The sequence below is a fragment of the Leptonychotes weddellii genome, chromosome 9, assembly GCF_054177405.1.
Source record: "Leptonychotes weddellii isolate Sample4059 chromosome 9, ASM5417740v2, whole genome shotgun sequence".
NCBI classification, from domain to species: domain Eukaryota; kingdom Metazoa; phylum Chordata; class Mammalia; order Carnivora; family Phocidae; genus Leptonychotes; species Leptonychotes weddellii.
This window is the reverse complement of record NC_138377.1, coordinates 96,979,661-96,985,396: the sequence shown is the minus strand read 5'-3', so window position 1 is coordinate 96,985,396 and position 5,736 is coordinate 96,979,661. Positions and strand designations below refer to the sequence as shown.

General features: G+C 59.0%; 1 protein-coding gene across 1 annotated transcript in view; it reads right to left on the bottom strand.

The window, feature by feature from the left end:
- The window catches only part of PAQR5 (progestin and adipoQ receptor family member 5), a 74,952-nt gene extending 69,535 nt beyond the window's left edge, over nt 1–5,417 (bottom strand). Inside the window, exon 1 of the mRNA XM_081831322.1 lies at nt 5,331–5,417. The gene's annotated coding sequence lies outside the window, so the exon portion shown is untranslated. The remainder of the gene's footprint in view (nt 1–5,330) is intronic.
- Nucleotides 5,418–5,736: the final 319 nt, after the last annotated feature.

Here is a 5,736-nt window from a genome sequence, read left to right as displayed (position 1 = left end):
GGGGGGGGAGGGCGGGTAGAAGCCAAGGATGCTGCTGAGCATTCCACAATGCACGGGACAGCCCCCACAACAAAGAACTATCCAGAAGAACAATCCCAGACATCGGGAGCGCTGAGGTGAGAAACCCTGATCTAAGCCAAGCTGTCTTTTACAGACGAGGAAACTGAGGCCCAGGAAGCGACTGAGCCAAAGTCACACGGTGATGAGATAGTACCAGAATTAGAATCCAGTTCCCCGCCGGCCACACCAGCCTCCAACTACCAGGCGTACAGTGACCAACTCTGGTAGCAAGCTGGCCGAGTGGCCGAATGTGGAACCATGGGATCGAGAAGCCCGTGACGGCTGGGCTCTGTGCCTCTGACAGGCTCCCAGTCATCCCACCAAGGTCAGCCTGGCCACGGGGCTCCCGAATAATCAAAGGGGAAGAACGTCTCCCGGGCTGTGGTGTGCTTGGGCAAAATTCACTACTCACAGCCCCACGGAGCACGCTGGGGGTGGGCCTGGCCTGCGTCAAGGCCAGGAGCGAGGACAGCTCTCTAACGCAAACCCCGCCTTACAGGACACGGCACGGGCAGGAATTACACCTTGGATCACTGCTTTGGGGGCCCCCGCCTCTTCTCCCAGATGCTAAAACTGACTGTCTCTCTTGTACCTGCTGACTTCTCACGGCCATCTGCATAATTTCAAAATAATATCTAGAGTCACCCTTGTCCTTTCCCCCCAAGGACCCTTGTCCTTTCCCCCCACAGGTGTTCCCAGCTGTGAGCCAAGACCAGGGCGCAGGGCCAGGTGTCAGAACTGACAGAGCACCCCATCACTGAAGGGCTGACTCACACGATGTCACAACAGACGTACTTTTCCATCCCCTGTTGCTGAAAGCCACCGGACTCGTGATGGCTGTGATAAGGAGAACGCCAGGGGTCAGGAACACAGGAGCTATGTCTCAGGCCCGGGCCTCGCCCGCTCCAGGGCAAGGGAGCCCACAGGGAGCAGCTGGGGAGCAAGGATGGGGGGTGGGGGGGAGCTGCAGTGGCTTGGGATCCAGGAATCACCAGGACAGATTCATTTCTTCAGGCAAGTGTTATCTTTGTTCCCTCCATCTCCCTGTCCCCTTCCTCCCCAATTTTCCAAGCTGCAGGTCAACTCCTATACACCCTTAGAGACACAATTTCTGGGTGTCTCCCCTAATGACCATGCACAGGGGCATCCCCACTCTTAATCTGGCAAACCACAATGACAATGGGAAAGGATCTGGGTGTCAAGAGCGGGGCTTGGGGAAACAGCCAAAGCTCCCCACGAATCTACTGTGTGGGCAGCTTCCTCTGGGGGTGGGGGGATGCCAGCCACCTCGGCCTCTAGGCTCTCCGCCCATCTGTGTGGCGGGCTGGGTTGCAGTGCCTGGCAACCAGCTAACAATTATCGCATGCTTATTACTAGTATTAAAAATGCATGGGCGCCTGGGTGGCTCAGTTGGTTAAGCGACTGCCTTCGGCTCAGGTCATGATCCTGGAGTCCCTGGATCGAGTCCCGCATCGGGCTCCCTGCTCGGCGGGGAGTCTGCTTCTCCCTCTGACCCTCCCGACCCTTCCCCCTCTCATGCTCTCTCTCTGTCTCTCTCTCTCAAATAAATAAATAAAATCTTTAAAAAAAAAAAAATGCAACCATCGGGGGCTCCTGGGTGGTTCAGTCGTTGAGCGTCTACCTTCGGCTCGGGTCATGATCCCAGGGTCCTGGGATCGAGCCCCGCATCGGGCTCCCTGCTCGGTGGGAAGCCTGCTTCTCCCTCTCCCACTCCCTCTGCTTGTGTTCCCTCTTTCGCTGTGTCTCTGTCAAATAAATAAATAAAATCTTTAAAAAAAATTTTTTTAAAAATTAAAAAAAAAAATGCAACCATCGCCCCCCGCAAGCAATCAGGAAAGAAGGCAGGGGCTACATTTCCCATGAGTGTCAGAAGGAAATGCCTCCAGGGACCCCACCTCCCACCTATGCCCCTGCCAGCTTCCTTGGAAAATCTTATTGTCACATCTCTCCTCCAGCTGACTCCATGGGGCCCCAGAGTTTTGCCTTAAAACACAGATAAAATTCCTTTCCTGAAAAATGGCAGCTGGATGAATGACTGGGGGGTAGGGGTGGGGGTTGAAGCTGCTTAGCGTGTGTCTAGGCATGTCCCATATTTTTTTGATCGCATAGAAAGTTCCAGCTTCTACTGGAGACAATTCTTGGCCCGCCACTCTACCCCCACACTCGAGTTTCTCCATCCTGCTTGTCCCTACACCTATGTAGTTCTTGCGTCCTCCAAGGAAACCACTCTTATCAGATTCTTAAGTGAGGCCTCAGAGCCCCAAGCTTTCCCCATGACCTTGGGCGGAATAATGCCCTCACTCTTCCTGGCCCACACATCTAGTCACACCTTCTCAGCCTGGTTTGTTATCCCTGGCCCAGTGATCTGGAGCTCCATCCTTTCCCCCAGCACTGCAGGGGGGCCTGGCTTTGGTCCTCCTTGGCTCTTTAGTGTCCTAGGGAATTTTAACAGGCTGCCTGAAAGGGGCACTATTTTTACCACTAACAAAGGAACTGCCCACTTTTGGAGAGCAGCCTTGTGAGTCTTCTTTTGGGGATGGGGGTCTAATGGGAGCACTCCTCCTTGGCTCTCTCAAATCACCCTATGTTGGTGGCCATCTGCTCAGCCGAGGAGCTGTCCCTCTAGGTGACCTGAACATTTTCCCAAGGCAACTCTTAACCACCTCTAACAGCCAGGTGTAGGGGACAGAGACCTGGCTAAAATAGACAGGACGTTAGATAGTGATAAATACCATGGAAAATCGAGCAGGGAAGGGGTAGAAGGGATAGGACCTCGAACGCTATTCCAGCTGAGAAATTCTGGGTCTTAAGCTCTTCCTCTGCTGGGTTCTTGTTAAGACTCAGGCACTGGCAGTAGGAAGCTGGGCAGGGCGCTACATGTGTGCGGGGACAGCTGGTGGGGGGTGGGAGTGGTGACAGGGGCTGCGAGGGCTTGCATCCCAGCTGTGCTCGCACTGGCCTCCGCCAGGGAACGGAACTGACCAACTCTGAGTGCCCCGGTCTGTCCTGAGGCCAAAGCAGACACCTGGGTCTGCAGAGGAGTTCAGGGGTATGGAGTGCCCGGCAGGGCCTCAGAAGTCTCCAGGGCGCTGCCGTGGAAAGTCCTACACCCCTTGCTGTGCTTTCCGCACTTGACCGTGGTCTTGAATGAGCCAGACACTGACCACCTCCACCTCTATGGGCTCTCAGACCCCTCTGGTCCCTCCTCCTGAAGCCTCCCCTGTATGGTAGAATGTCCTCTCTCCTTACTTACATGGGGATGGGGAGAAGGATTAAAAACTCCCATTTTCCCCCAATTTTAGGAATTTCTCTTCCTGTAGAAATTGTTTTTGCTCAGGGAGTACTTCCTGGGAACCTACCGTATGCTCAGGATAAGGCCAGCTCTCTGAGGGAGGCTAAGATGCGCGTGTGGTTGCTTCCCAGACGGAAGGGACAGCCCACGTGAGGAGCTCAGGCAAACACACGTACACCGAAGCTTACAGAGCCCTTTGGACCACTCACTCATAAAGTCATGCAGACTCACTTGTCCCCATGTTACAGATGAGGAAACTGAGGCCCAGAAAAGCAAGTTCTCTGCCCTCAGTCCATGGTTGCCCCCATGAACAGGTAAGGAGAGGGACGAGGCAAAGAAGAGTCAAGCTTCCAATAAGGTTTCCTGGAGCGCTGGGCTGGATTCCAGTGCAAGTGGGACAGGGCCCCCTCCTCCCAGGGCAGGGCCAAGCTGGGCACATAACCCACCTCCCTCTGCTTCTCCTTGGCCTGACAAGAAGTGGATCCGGGGTAAAGGGAAAGCTTACCTGTCTGGAAAAGCACATGGGATTATGGATGTGCTCAGTGATTTATAAAGCATCAAACTGCCCCAGTGGGAAAGGATGTCAAGGACCCTCCGTGGCAGTAGGCACCTTTTTGAGTCCCAACTTTTCAGAGGACCCTCTTTCCCTGCCAAGGGCAGAGATCCATGAGCTGGAAAAGGATCTCTGTCATTTCAGGTTCATTCGTTCAGTTCTGCTGAGCACCTCCCGCGGGCCGGGTACTACGTCAAGGACAGTAACCCAACAGGTGCCTGCCCTCCTGCAGTCCTGTAGCTGGGCAAGGAGCTGGCTCTCTCCCAGGAGCTGTCTGACCCGATTTTATTTCTTCTTGGAGGGGCCCTCTCCTGACCTACCCCTTCCAGGGGAAGAACCTCAAGGGAAGAGGGGAGAAGAAATGAACCCCTGCTGAGTCAGGGGCCCAGCAAAACTGGAGAACCAACCGTCTGGCTCTAGGAAACTGCCCTGAAGTTCAGATCCAACCACTTTTTCCCAGCAAATTATTTAACCTCTTTGAGCCTCTTTTTTTTTTTTCATTTGCCAATGGAATAAGACCCACTGCCTCACTGGTTTATTGGTGGGGGGTGAGTGCGGAGGCGAATGAAATCAGAGATGCGTCCATGTTAGTGATGTTAGCTCTTCTCTCATCCGCGGACCTCCCTCGTCTGTTCTCTCCCGTTCGTTCTGCGTGGGCAGGGGCATCTTTCACCCCCAACCCCACACTGAGTGGGTTGCACGACGCCCTTTCTGCTCACATCGGCAAGGCTTTCGGAGCTCTAGATGGGTCCAGGCCCCTGCCGGGCTGCGGGGCCACGCTCTCTCCTGCGCTGCACTGGGGCTTGGAGGGAGCCAAGGATGCCCAGCCGGGCGGCGGCCTGCCAGAAGACAGGGCAGAAGCCGGCACCTCCCCGAGGCTGGGCACCCACTTCAGCAGGGCCCAGACGGCCGCCCTGGGCAGAGGCCGCCCCCTCACCCGCACCCCTCCTGCCGCGGCCCGCTCGCCCTCCGTGTATCTGGCCCGAGGCGGCGGGAAGCGCGAATGTAAACATCCCTCCAGAAATCGCCAACTCCGCAGTCCCCATCGCAGGACGCTGTGAAGGGACTGGTGGGGGGGGGGGCGGGGAGTGGGCGGAGAGGGACGCAAACGCTCGAAGGGGTGAGGACGGGACGAGCGAGAAAGCCAGCATCCCCCGTGGCGGCGGAGACCCCGCGCGCCCGCCCCGGCCCCCCGCGCGCCAGGACCCCCGGGGCGGGGACGTGCGGGGCCGCGGCTGCCCGTCGCTCCGCCCGGGGCGCGGCCGTCCCGGCGCAAACTTTCCGAGAGCGGCCCTCGGGGCGGCCGGCGGGCGCCAGGCAGCGTGGGGGCGGCGGGGCGCGCGTGGAACCCCCCAGGCGCGGAGGAGGCGCGCGGCGCCGGCCAGGAGTCCCGCCCTCGGTTACCTGGCTTCCGAGGGTCGCCGGCGGCCGGACACAGGGACGCTCCTCCGGGGCCGCGGCGGCCCCCAGACGCGCGGGCGGTGCACCTGGCCCGGCCGGTCGGCGCGCCTCCCCGCGGGTCCCGCCCCCGGTGCCCTCCCGCGCAGGGCGGGGCGGGGCGCGCCGGCCCCGGGGGAGGAGCCGAGGGCAGGGGGCACCCCTCCCGGCGCCGGCCCGCACCTAACCACGTGCCCCCGACGCCCGACTCGGTGACCTCGGGAGCGGCGCCCACCGTTCGCGCGCCCGAGATGCCACGGAAGCCGTGCGCCTGGCGGAGGCGTGAGGGGCGCGTAGGCCCCACGCCCACCCCGTGGACCCCTCCGCGCGCTCCACACCCCACCCCCACTGCCGGGGTGGGGGCCAAGGGCCG